The following is a 13,754-nucleotide window of genomic DNA, read 5'->3' on the forward strand; positions in this document are numbered from 1 at the left end:
ATTAATTCAGGCTATTTTCATGTGTTTTATGTGTAAAAGTTTATCTTCTTATTGCAGAGTTGCACAATGTTTGATGTTCTAAAGATGGGTCCTTGTGACGTCAGACAGCAGGAGAGTCAGACTGGGACTAAAACATGAATGTGTCCTCTTTACAGCGCTATCTATGAGATATAACTACTCAAACAATAACCTGAGTAACGCTCTGTTATTATTCTTATTTTGAAACTTTTGCAACGTCGTGATGGGCAAAAACATATTGATCCCTATTGGGTGTTGCACCTTGCTGAGGCACAAAGAGCATTGGGAGAGGCCAGTTAGAAGCAAATATGTCAGAGCCGAGGTAGATGCAGATAAGCAATAGTTAGTTAGTTATATTTGAATGTCACTACATTGCAAATTAATATAAATGGTTAATCCACACAGGCTGTGTGTGAATTGAGGAGACCGAGTCATGGGATAGCAAACTGAGAGGGAAAACAGAGCCAAAGCAAGCTCCATCTGAAAGCTATTTTTGTCATATTAAGCGATTACAGTGATCCAAAGTCATTACTGTCAACCATTCAAAAAGCAAAGCTGGATGGGAACCAAATGACATCGGATTCTTTTCTGCTTAATGTTCAGTAACATAACAAACAACGTGATTACAGACATACTCATTAGCAACTAGGAAATGAATCCCTTTCGTTGGTTGTCTATGTTGGTGAAAGTTTGTTTGTTGTCATAAATCCGTGATGCGATTCTGTAACACATTTCTAGGAGACAATAAGTAACTCGCTTACAATCTGTGCAGTGCCATTTTGTTCTAAACAGAGTGTAATCTGTTCCTCTGCCCTCTGACTGAAGGCCTCACAGGAAGCGACATGACAAAGGTTCATCCAGCATATGCCTGCTGGTGGTTTATTGTCTGGCTCGCTCCTCTCACCGTGCCGGGCTTCAAGGTTCAGCTGCTGACATTCAGTTTCACCAGGGTTATTTGCTTTCCATTTTTAGAAAGCGGTGGAGGATAATAAATCCTCAAAACCTGGAACCTCAGCAATCCAGTTTCACAAAAAATGATCATGAAAATGCAACAGATTAGGAAGAAAGACGTTGATGTACGAGTTCAACAGCACAACAAGTCTCTGTCATTGTTTTTAAGCTGCTGTCCGTTCCCAGTTTTTCTTATACGTCCTAATTTTCCCCAACAAGGAGGAAATCCTAGGAAATCTATTGCATGTGGTTCCCATGTGTGTCTTGTGATGCAACCTTTCCTTTTTTTCAGTGAAACTTTCTGTGGTAACATCTGGATCCCATCCCCGTGGCACTTGGTTTTAGAGACGAGACCTGCTGCCCTTTCTCCCTGCGCTGAATCTTCAGAGCAGATTTTCTACTAAGAGAACAAATCCTTTCAACATGGGAACCATTTTCTGGATTGCAGCGGTTCTGAGATTAAGTTGTCAATATGTGATGTTCTTTTTTACATTTTAGCCTTTGAAGGGACATCAAAGGTGCAACGTCTTCAAACCTTTTATCACATATTTCTTCTTTGTGTGATGTAAATGTGGTTAAGCGCCATTAAGGTACTGTGGATGCAATCACTGGCAAGAATGATCAAGAATTATGGTAAAGGATGAAGAATAAATGCCACCCCTATCCGGCAGATTGATGTAGTGCAATTATTTGCCTTGGAAGTCCATCAACCCACTCAGCCAAGCGTCTCCGGCCTCACACACCCATTTATCAGACAGTCGGCACCATGAGGACTTCCTTCCTGCAGCGATTCTGTCTTTTTCCTCCTTTCACTGATGCCATGAAACATCAACAATGACATTTTGTTTACGCGTCTTCAAAGGGAGAAACAGGCCGAAGCTCGGTCTGCTAAGCTGACATTGTCTTCCTAGCATCCCCACAAAAATGTTTGACCATTTCCTTCTCTTCCCCCCAGTTTCCTGTGTTCTCCAAAAAGACAGAGTGGGGCCTCCGACTCCCCCTGTCCCCCCTTTTCCTGCTTATAAAAACAGAGGACACACCCAGGGTGTAATGCCCCTGAGGCAGGGTGCCATCTCCCTCACGCTGGGCGGGGAAGCAAACTGAGACGGAGACGACTTCAACGTCTACATTCTCTTCAACTCTTTCCTCCATTCTTCTCTGTGGTCTTTTGGCAGGTTAAGCACACGTCTGCTTATTCTGAATAAAAGCCTCAGTGCTTCATCTGGTGAGATACAGAACACTCTGAACTTAAGTGAGTTGAACCAGATAGGCCTAGATAAAACATGTTACACTTGGGAATTTTCAACTAGTTTATTCGAAATGTGACAAATAGTGATGTCAGATCAATGGAAGTAGTTTCTGATGTGTTGGATATAGGTAGTCTTTACTGTTTCATGAACCAGTTGGAGTTCCTACACAAAGCGAGGTGACATCTTTTCAGCGGTTTGGCCTAAATCACTGATGTTCAACTATTGGACACAAACAACACTTTTGAACACACATCCTGTTTGTGTGCTGTGGTCGACCTGGACTCCCCAGGAGATTGATCTTCTCTGTCACCAGACATTCAGAAATTGATGTTAGGCCCCCTCTCAGAATACGAATGTGCTCTGAGCTCTGAGCAGGAGCAGCACAGCCTTGCAGCATGTTACTTTCATGAAGCCAGTCACCCACAGGCACAGTACAGCCTGCCACTGTTTTGATAGTGCTTCCCCTCTGCACTGAGAGGTTATATTTGAGGACTTATTCCATTTTTTGTTCCCTATAATCCCCACTGGCGTGTGTGTTTTGAGTGAGAGTGGATGCACCTGCTGGAGTCCTGTGTGTACGTGAGGAAGCAGACTTTTCAGCAGAGTGCAAAGACACACAGGATAGTGACCAATCTGGCTTCTCTCATAGTACCAGGCAACATTGTTTCCTGTGAGATATTTTCCAAAACTTTGGCTGACTCTATATTATTGACAACTTGTTTTATGAAATAAAGGGATAGCACAGCTGGCAGGAAAGTTAGACATGTTGTTTTGGCATGAACGCCTCAAGAGAATGGTGGTATTTAGACCACAGCAAAGAGTGCAGCAATCCTCCATTACAGTCCAGATAAGATCATTCACCCCGAGCTGAACAACATTAATTTATGGGCACTTGTGCTACAATTGAAAGTTCAGAGAATCAGTAGACCTAACCTGGCACTTCTAATACATTGGTTATTTGTTGTGTGTTCCATGTCCCACAGGTCTCTAGACTGCTGCATGGGGACAGAGCAAAGTATAAACTCACAGCTGGTCAGTTGGTCCATGTGAGCAAAGAGTAAGATGAGCCAAGCAAGCAAACAACCACCCAAATAAACCACCAACCAACCAAGGAAACAACCAACCTAAGAACCAGTCAACCAACCAACCAAACCACCAACCAACCAAGGAAACAACCAACCAAAGAACCAGTCAACCAACCAACCACACCACATTGCTATTCCAGGGCTTCACTCTTTAACCGCATTTGACCTTGTAATTGCAGTCCGGATACATACTTGAAGTATTGAGTGCATGTAAATGTTAAGCCTGTCTGGCTTACACGCCCTGCCAGAGGCTCTTAAATAGCAATCAGATTCATAAGGGCTTAGCTGTGTAGACAGGGCACAATTAATAAAAGATTAAAGTCAATTCTAACACAGAGAAACAACTAAACAGACAGCATCATGGAGTAAGACGCTCAGAACGTGGCCTGTGGGTAAATATCTGGCAGCAGCATTGCACAAGAGCTTGTTTTTACCATTTTCTGCAACAAACCCAAATGCATCATCGACAAACCAATGCCTCCGTCTCCCTGGACACGAGCACTAATTTGTATCTTATAGGACATCACTTCTAGTCCTGCCATTTCAAAGAGATAAGCGGAGCCATAATCATGCATGGGATCATCCTTTGTCATGTCACACAATAACTACAACATACTGTTTGTTCCTCTTCGTTTAGCAAATGAGAAAAGCTGCAACTTCAGTGTGATTAGCAGTGACACCTTTTCTTAGATTCATAGCTTTAAGGACAAAGGAGAGACACTTGGTGCTGGTTGATGAGAGGTCAAAGTGAGGTCAGCTCTGTCTGAAACTCTGCTGGGCTTTTTTTTTACAGGAGGTTACTTGATGTCTTGTGAAGCGCACGCTGGAATGCTTGCACATGCAGCTTGTTCATAACACATGGTGCTCTCTCACGCTTCCCCTCTTTGGTTAAGCTCACATAACTTTGTGGTAGAAATGAATTTGCCACATCTGAGCACTGTAGCCCATATCCAGCTCATTGGCTGGATCCACTTGATCCACTTTCCTGCAAATGAAACCATGCAAGAGAATTAATTCCCTAGGAAACATATGCTTTCTATTGTAGTCCGTGTATTTTGGTAAAAGGATGTTATGTATCAGAGGAACCGGCCCTCTGTCTGATACAACACAGAAATACTGTCAGTAAAATAGTGTGTTTGGACCACAAACCACATCAGACCGAATATTTGTGTTGAGGTTTTATAAAACAATGAAATAAAAAAGTCACACTGAACAAACCTGTATGCAGTTTGTGTTCAAGCTCCCAACAGTAACATGATCAGTATCCCATAGATAATAACCATTGCTTATTATAATAAGCAATGGTTATTATAATAACCAGAGTACCTTATAGAACTGCATGTAGTTTTTATATTTGTTAATAAAAGTATTCCCCTAGCTCAGGAGCAGGGCTTTTATTGTGATACACCAGCAGGAAGTGGAATACTGAGAAAACTATACTCTGTGACTGAATTAGTCAGCATAGAGATTAATGTGTCCTGGCTACTGATCAGCTAATGATATGGACAAATACATTATGCTATACATAGCATGGGAAGCAGAAACATAATGAGTTTCCATCCTTCATCCTTCAGCCTGGGTAATGTGAGGCTTATGGAGCCATTGAGGTTCCTTCTTTTAGCACAGAGCAGCACATTATGGCGGCAGGATGCTCTCCCTTTCCACTAAAAGCAGTTCCCGCTCTCATCGCTGTCAAACACAAGACTTCCAGGGAAGCGGGGAGCCACTGATCTATGAAGAGGAGGAAGTGCGGAGTCCATGGCGCTTCCGTGCCAAATGGAATTGCACAGGGAGATTCTTTTCAACACACGCCGAAAGTTTCCACAGGCTTTCCCAACTGCAGGCACTCGGCTCAGGCTGCTAATTCCCCCACCGCCATCACCTCCCGTTTCCTTTCCCAAGTTATCGTGCGTTTGTTTAAGAGGTTGGGTTGGATTGTTCTATCTCGTTTCACATGACAGGCCGCTACCGGTTGATGAACTTGTTGCGATACACAAAATGTCAGCGTCGTCCTTTGGGGTTCAGCAGGTCTCCATCAGAGTTTGACCTTTTGTGCTGCTTTTTTATTTGGTTCGGTTTGTTTCACATCAAATGAAGCACAAACAAGGCAGGGCGTTTGACTTGCGTCTTCGTCGGATTGTTCGGGGCGTCATTCCGAGCGTCACTACATTTCTCAGAATGTTTCCTCAAGCTCACTGTGTCATAATGTTATTGCTGCTTTTATGGCATTACAACAACTGATGCAACTGTACGCACATCTGTGTAGATGTTGCAATATGGGAGTTTGTCTCTTCAATTGCTCAAACTACAACTTTTCCAGAGGGCATCACAGAATTAAAACTTACTCTAACGCGTTTTTAACTCTGCTGTATTCTTCAGTGGTTCTCTGAAATAATTTCTTGCTTATTCCTTCGTTTCAATTGTTACTCATGTTGTCTGATATAGAACTGTATCTTCACAATAAACATAATCAACAGAATGCATCCTTTCATTGGCCTGGGATCACCTTGGTCCGAACTAGCGTAAAACCTTCAGTCAATCAATTCTCAAGACCATCTGTTCCAAGGAGACCATTTGAAGCGATTGTTGCTTTCTCACCGGTCCAAATGAACCACGGAGACACAAGAGACACAGAGACACAAGCTTTTTGTAGCAGCATCAGCAAAACTGGACAAAGCGATAAGTGCGTTCTGACATTCTGTTGATATTGTGTCACTGCCCGAGCACTTGTAGTCAACTCCCACTTATGAAACAAAGAGCAGATACCATTGTCTGCCACATATATCATTGTGTGGGTGTTGACCATGTGTTGCATGATGTCCACTTCACTTTGTCTCGGTTCCACCTTATCCTTCCTGCCCATCCTACAGAGCGCCTTGAGGACACCAAAACACTCTCATCTCCACTCACCACACCTACAATTCACAGCCAAAGTGCATTCATCTGTCAGGAGCCTCACTGCTGCAGCTCCCTTCAGATTTTCCATTGCGGACTCTCCCATGTCGCAATCCAGAAGTCATTCAGTTCACAAGTTTGATTCCTGATGCTTAAGGGATTTAGGACTGGTTTGAATGGGATTATTTTGGATTGATTGAAATGTGTTAAAGGCAACACTAGGAAGAAGGAGATCTGTCTAGTCCCACATGAGCACATGAGCATGTTAGGAACTTTTCCACAACATGAACGTGTTTGAATTAGACAACATAGTCGTCACATCTCCCTCTGACATCTGACACTGAAACTTGCATCATACCTGCAAAATCCATCATTCCTGTTTATTTTGTGTTTTTATTTTTACCATTACAATTATATACTTTTTTTTTATTAGTTTTTAGGATTTATAGTCCAACCTTTCTCTCTCTTCCTCAGTGATCATGATCTTAATCATCCACATTTACAGAGCAAAGGTAACAGTAAATGTCAATTTAATTATCATATTATTAATTTTCTGCTTAACAACATGTGATAAGGCTACAAGAGATAACGTGAGACAACAGTGACGGTCTGACACAGAATCAATTGCGACGGGTAGAACGAATAAATACATTTAGATTTGCAACAGGACAAAGAGCCGTTGTACTGATTAGTAATGGGTGCAAAGATCAAACCAGCCAAACACACTTTCCAGACCTTAAATGCCACACACTTTCTGTGGTCAGAAAATCAGCAACATCACAAGCGAGAAGCGGATTGCGACAACACAGGAGAAGGAGGTTTACCATAGCACAGCATAAGCAGGCTTATTGTTCTGTATATGAAACAGATTTCAAATGAACACGCTCAGCTGCCAAGAACAGGGTTGTTGTCATCAGAAAGGGATGAGAAAGGATTTATGATCCTGTGAATGTTGCTGAGTCGGACACATTTAGATGTCCCACAGTGCCACCTAATCACATTTGTAAATGGAAAACAGCACCAAAACAGCACCAAGTGTCTCTGGCATTATTCCAGCGTTCAATGAGCAACAGTTACTTTACGCTGCACAATAGATCTGGGTCATGTTAGGGGCTGAGACGCAGGCGTGACAGAGAGGTCATTCCTTTGTTTATAAATTAAACAGCAATATATATATATTGTTATGAGGCTTTGTTAAACCTCATATGACTACGTCCTCCTGCAACGGCTTCTCATAAGATTAAGAACAAAAGATGAGAGCTTTTGATCATATGCAGATCTCAGGCTCTGTATTCATGTTTAATTCATACATGTTTGTGGCGTTTAGGACTACGACTCTGCATTGTTTCACCTTTATAAAACAACTCGACTTTCATAAAATGATTCTTGACCAACACTGACGATGACCGCAATATAAACGTGCAAGGCCTGCCAAGGCTGATGTTAGCCCCCCAATTATGACCCGCACGTCTGTCAGTGATGAAACATAAGAGGCTACTGAAGAGGCCCGTCTGTATTTATGTGCGTGTGGGTTTGGCCGTGGAAGAGGATGGAGTGGAGGAAGCTGCGTCGGAGTGCTTCAAATGTTACATGGTGTTGTGGTTGTGAGAGCAAATTGTGTTTTCCGCGAGTTGACAATCACTTGAAGTGGGCTCACGGGGTCACGTTAGTCATTGTTATGATGAGTCATTCATGCTGCACTGCTGGAACCTGTAAAGGGACACGAACTGAATCAGATACACAACAGGGTTTACTTCCATCTGCGTCACGCTACATATAGATAACGTACGATAACAGCATGTTCACCTATGTGGCACATGCTGTTACTGATACAGTGTATTGATCTGTTTGGTCAGGTCTGAAATTGCTGATCACCCTGGGGTCAGTTCTATTGATTGAGGTCTGTGGCCAATTAGAGGGAGGAACCCTTGTGCAACTGAGCAAAACCTACACACACTCCCTGTCTACATGTACAGGGTTATAGTTCAGGGCAGGGGTCATGTTTTGATGTACAAACATGCGGCTATATTTGTGCAAAACTGAAACTATTTTTTATGTCAGCTTGACATTAGTTTGTTCCAGTGGGAAAGGTCAAGTAGACAGTCAACATTTGATTGGTTTGTTTCTCTCATTTAAGTCTATTTTAGATGAAATATGGAAAATAATAAACTAAAGACTATAACCACAAATATACATTTCTTTCAGCTGTGTCTACCTGAAGAAATTCTGTTTTAGAATTGTGTCCCCAGAGGCCAAGAAACCTTCAGCCAATCCCGTGTGAACTCAGGAGTTTACTCATTGACTTACTAATAACTTTTCCATTCTGGTCTTTTTTCATGGGAAGGGACCTCCTCCTCCTCCTCCTCCTCCTCTCCAGGGTCAATCAGGAGTTGCTGATGACTTAGAGCTTACTGGTAAAGAGTGTGTCATCTTCATCGTCATCAATATTTCTTCACTCAACATCACCAGCAGCCGTTTCTCCGTCTCTTTACTTGAGATTATCTACATTATCGGCTCCGGCTGCATTTTCCACTAAACTGCAGATTTCAATTATCTGCATTTGTGTGATGTAATAGTGCGATGTCCGTGGTAAACTTTTACTCTGTCGCAAGTCAACATTGATTCAATATCAGTTCCCTAATTGCATCCATTTAGGAGCAAAGGGTCAAAAGAGGGAGAGGAGATTCAGTGAATATAATCCATCCTGTTTACAGAGATGATTTATGTGTGGACGTGCATGAGAATAACTCACTAAAGCCAAAGGGTCAAACCAAAGCTTCTAACACAGTGAGTCACATTTCTCTAGATTAGTGTTCATTGTCTGGCTACTGTTAGGCAGATTTAACAGACACACATACACACACACCCTACCATAAGTCTCCATACCAGTCTATACATAGGTGGAGCAACACGTCTATCCTTATGAACACAAGTAAAGTAGCCACATTTCAAGGCAGTGATTTTTCCACAATTGCAGGAAGAGCATTTAGTGCTGGTGTCCCTCTCAGTACTGAGTGACTTGAGCAGACATTTCCTTAAGTGATAGGAAAGCTACGCTCTGCACTTTGTCTTGTTAGCAGACGTCCTGAGTCGTCGGCTCCACAAACAAAAGCCACTTTTTTTCCCCTGTTTAACAAACAAACGCCACTTCTTTCCCCTGTTTAACGTGAGCCGGGTGAAATTGCTGAACATTCCAGCATTGGAGCTCGCTGGTTGACGATGACATTAACCAAAGAGGAAGGAAGGAGGTACAGCACAAAGAAATACAGCTTCACTTAACACATTCCTCTGTTCTTATCATGAAGTATCTGCAAAACTCATAGAAATGTTTAATCATGTTTAATCACAATACTGGATAAATGAAACCAGAATTTTGTGTATTTTCTTGTGTTTGTTTCAGATTTTCTTGGGTCAATCAATCTAATTGAAGGAAAATAAGGGGCTCAGGTCTGACTGATCGGCCCTTTGTAGTCCTTTGGCAGAGATGTTTTTCATCAATGAATAAAGCTATTTTTGTCTTCAGAGCCCCATTTCCCTCATCTGGTAGTGTGTTTTTGTTGGCCACTTATCTGTTGCTATTTCAGCGAAGACCCATTGGCTGTTAGAAGCACCAACCAAGCCAGCTACACTCCAATGACACGTTTGTTTTCTTTGCAACTCAATAGAAAGTCTTTTTATAATAAAATAAAAAAAAGGTTTGACCTTATTGACTCCTTAAAACAGTCCTAGCAGTCCAACTACTCGTTCGACCCATAACAAATAAAATCTGCATAATGTTCCTGCTTTCAATTTAGTTTGCTCTTTGCATAAATTCTATTTTAGTGGATTATAATCTGACGTGGCCTCCAGCAGCCTCGGTGCAGCGCAGGATCAGAGGTGATATTGGTCCTTGTAGAGTTACAGCCAGTGCTGATGCTGCCGGTGTCAGGTGCACTGGTGACCTGTGCCGGGTTCCAGGAGACGGATTTAGCAGAGAGCTAAATCCCCCGGACCTCTGGTGTCTAACGCAAGGGCACAGCAAATACATATGGGTTTGGACTGTGGGTTGGTTGCCATAGACGGAAACTCACAACATGACGTTCCATCTTTTAATAATATACATGCAATATATAAAACACACAGCTCGTATTACACACACTCAAAAGCACTATCTATACTCTTTCTATTCTCACTGCCGGACGTCCGTGCCTCTGTTATGATACACCTGTCTTCACACTCCCAAACGTCAGCTGTTAAGATGCTTTCCAGTTGAGGGTCATTAACTGCTTCCAGGAAGTTCTCCATGATGGATATACTCTCAGTGTTTAGGAAATTGATCGAATTCCGGTGGAACTGCCAACAGAGAGTGTTTGCAGACAGAATAATGGTGGCACATCGTGAGGTTAGCGCTTCACTTTGTGTACAAGCAGCAAATCAAACCTCAGAATGAAACAAAAGGACATTACATTACTAGAAGAAATACCTAAAATGTAGAGATCAGGAAGCCTCTATCTATTAGGACAGAGGAGTGAATAAATCCTCAAATCAAAGGTCACCATTTGAGCAATTATGATCAAACTACTACTACATCCTGCCTTACTCTTCTTCTACTTCAATCTCTACCGGTTGGTGGTTGGCAAAGAAGCTTCTTGGTGCCGCCCCCTGGTGAGGAGGGAGGAACACAAACCCCCTCCTGACCGTGAATGTCAGATTTAAGGGAATGTTGTCACAGCTGATACACTTGTGTATGAAATTCTGCTCTGCATTTACTCTGCACGCTCTTTCACCATCAGTCAAACCTCCTCTGAGTTCCCAATCGACAAAGAATTCAGTGTGAGTTACTTCTCACCCAAGAGAGAGCGAGCGAGCTCTCAGTAGCCCGGCCCCTTCTTCCCTTACAAACCTCTCCAACCTTCTGACCCCACGTCGTCCACTGCTGGACCTACTGGGACACTATCCATTACACACTCTGTGCCACACACTCCTTAAATAAACACTACTTCAAGTTAAACATGATCTCCCCTATTGTTTCAATGGCTTCTTCTTTTTAGTTATCGCCCTGGCTCACTGTGTATAGAATTGCTTCCTGTAAACCAAAGCCTCTTGGGTCTTTCCCAAGCTATGGGGTGGCAGGGTGAACCCTCGCTCGCCCTCCCCAAAGTCAGAGGGAGAGAGGGTGAAGTTCAAGCGACAGCAAGAATCTCAGATATCTGCACCTGTCCATGTTGTGATCCTAAAGAGGCCCCTTATGGGAAGAGAGGGAGAGAGAGAGAGAGAGCGAGAGAGAGAGAGAGAGAGAGAGAGAGAGAGAGAGAGAGAGAGAGAGAGAGAGAGAGAGAGAGAGAAAGAGAGAGCGAGAGAGAGAGAGAGAGAGAGAGAGAGAGAAAGAGAGCTGGGAGGAGGTCAGACAGAGTGAGACAGAGTTTCCTGGTACATCGTACTTCTCATGTACTAATCATCCAGATAAGCTTCCCTTAAACGTTTATCTTCTGGTTAAATCCGATTAAATGCAGTCAGTTTCGCACAAAACAAGTGCAGATTTCCACTGTGATTACACCGGATCCATCAAGATGAAGAAGTTTAGGTGCATGTGGAAATGTGGACAAGTTGTTCCTAATTTAAATGGAACCAAAGCATCTGAGAAGTGAAGTTATTTGATGTTCATGACTCTTCTTTCCTAAAGTAAAATCTATTTGCTCCTTCTATATAAACTCATTTTCATACTGCAAACAATTACACACACTTGTATATCCTGCTTCCCCGTCACAGATTTGACCTTTGATAGTATTTCCTCAACGTAAACAATCCATAGTCTCTCCATCTAAGTTGGCCGTTCTCACAGGGAGGCACAGCAGCAGAAGCTACCAGTGTGAGGGAGAATGTTTTCATTAAGTGCAAACTCTCCCTACATCCCCATTTCCTCTGCTGTCAGGGGTGGGGGCGGGGGTGGGGGGGGTTGTAGAGTGATTAGATACGTAGGGACAAACACACACATTGGCGCCTTCTCATCCTGCGGAGCAGAGTGCAGCGTGCCGACACAACCCAAACATTCCATACCAACTTTACTCAAAGACAAACTCAGAGTCATTCCATTGACTACAGGAAGATTTCAGTGATAAATAGAAGTAAGAGTTAAATTAAAGAGGTAAAATGATTTAGTTTGTGGCCGAAAATGCTCTGAAGTAAGCAAAAGGTGGTTGACAAGGTTTTCAATTTCATAAATGTGTAATTATATCAACCAGCCCCTGGGGTAGAGAAGGAAATGAGCTGAGAGAATCCACTTATCTGTGTTCTATCCCCGCTGATCGAATTAAAGAAGCTGCAAGGTTAAAAGTCACAAGGAAGGAATGAAGCACACTTAAACACAAACTCCCTACTATAAATATATGTTACATGATGTGTTGTGTTGAAGTAGGAGATCAAAATCTAACCCATAGGTCTCACTGCTGCCAGATCTAAACATTTCCGTCCTGTAACATGCTGACATCATGTAACACTTTTGAATTCACCCACCTGGTCAGACACACCAACAAAGTGAGAAGCTAAAGCAGCAAGTGAGTGACAAAATGGACCGATCAGAACAGAGAAGGCTCCTCGGGAGGGGGGGCTTAAAGAGACAGTACCAGAAATCATTTCTAGGTACTTTTTCATTCAGTATGCACAGTGGTGGGAGGGAGAGTAGACGTGGATCAGTGTGGGTAGATGTGTTTGGGCATCACGAAAGTAAGAAGGTGGATTTGCTTTAGTTTCACACACTCAGGTTCACTCTGAAGGACCATTAGCAGTCAGTGCTGCTTCCATTTTGTGTGATTCATTTTTGGTGCCCTTATTCACATCCCACAACGCTCCAGGCAGAATGTCTCTGCATTCATAGAGAGACATGTCTGTATTTATAGATTCTGAGAAGCATTCTGAGAGAAAATCCTTTCTAGTATCTCACTGGAATCTAAATCAGTCTAGTTAGCGTCTCACAGAGTACAACTGTATGTGTGCTTGTGAGGATAAGTGCAGGTGACAGCAGCACCCTACAGCAGCCTCCTCTCACTGTTTACTCACCAGCAGCATCACTTATTCAGGTCATGTAAGAGGCAAACAGGCCACTGGCAATAGAGGAAACGATGAGGAATAGGAAATAACAGTAATAATGAAGACTTGGATGGTTCCGTACATCAGCTCAGGCTGGTTGGAAGCAGCGAGGCGGCAGTAAAGCAGCAGGACGTGAGAGTTCTAATAGGACACAGAGGGGGCTGGAAGTGGAAACACGTCTTCAGCAACATTAGCTGTAAAGACTCGCGGTTGAACTATTGAACCCCAACTGAGAGGCATTTGTGCCATGGCTGGAGATGAACACTGTGCAGGAGCTCGGCTTTGTTTTCAGCCACATGCTGGAAAAATGGAACGCAATCGCTCACAACAGCTCATTAGAATTTGCAGCTTTGGAATGAATTGTGGTGCTAATGTGCACGACAAAAGAGGCTTCATCCAGCAGCTCTGTGTTAATGTATCTCATATTGCACACAGTACAACACGAGGGCCCTACTCTTTCTCAGCTGGGGGACCGGGGCAAACACACACA

This window comes from Genypterus blacodes, unplaced genomic scaffold (assembly GCF_046128005.1).
Source record: "Genypterus blacodes isolate CSIRO-AG114 ecotype Tasmania unplaced genomic scaffold, CSIRO-AGI_Gbla_v1 ptg000106l_1, whole genome shotgun sequence".
NCBI classification, from domain to species: Eukaryota; Metazoa; Chordata; class Actinopteri; order Ophidiiformes; family Ophidiidae; genus Genypterus; species Genypterus blacodes.